This window comes from Procambarus clarkii, chromosome 14, assembly GCF_040958095.1.
Source record: "Procambarus clarkii isolate CNS0578487 chromosome 14, FALCON_Pclarkii_2.0, whole genome shotgun sequence".
Taxonomy (NCBI): Eukaryota; Metazoa; Arthropoda; class Malacostraca; order Decapoda; family Cambaridae; genus Procambarus; species Procambarus clarkii.
The window spans coordinates 37,054,993-37,055,836 of NC_091163.1; positions in this window are offsets into that span (position 1 = coordinate 37,054,993).

The following is an 844-nucleotide window of genomic DNA, read 5'->3' on the forward strand; positions in this document are numbered from 1 at the left end:
AACTTGGTGATAAGAGACATGGGGCGACCAAGACAAACGAGTGTCAAAGATTAACTCCAAAACCTCGCGGAATCTTTGTACACAAAGGGATGACCATAAAGTGACAAAAAAGGATGAAGATGACTGTATAAATCACCAATTATATACCTTCTAATCTAAATGTTGCTATACTATGCTGATACTGTTTCAGTTCCTTATGTAATTACTGTACTGTAATTTTATGTAAACTTACACAATTATAAATGTACAGTAATTTATGAAGAAAACTTTTTATTTCATTGGTTTTATGTGGGTTATCATTTGAGCAAATGGAGGCTGTGTCACTGACAAATAGTATTGCTGAAGGTTTATCAAAGTCAACCCTAGGACAACCATTGACCTTTTCCATGATGCATCCCACAACTGTTGTTTAACTCCTGGGTACCTATTTACTGCTTGGTGAACAGAGATATCAGGTGAAGGATACATTCCCAACTATCAAGTTGCACTTCAGTCATGAATGTAGCTCATAAGTGACATCAATGGAAAAAGAACTACCCGATATTACTTACTAGGTGGTTCCATATTTGGGCCGAGGCCAAATGGTCTTCTAGCTAACAATAAGAATATACAAAATATACACAATGAAATCACAAAAACAATGAATTAATGAATAAATTTGAATGCCATACATTGGAATCAAACCCATGACCCTGAACTCCTTAGGCACACGCACCATCATGATTCAAAGAGTAGTGCGAGTGCCTGAGCAGCTCAGTGTCACACGTCTCATTTTACCAAACAGCTTTAATATTTATTCATGAAAAATACAGCATAGGTTGATCTATATAAATAAAAGACAAGA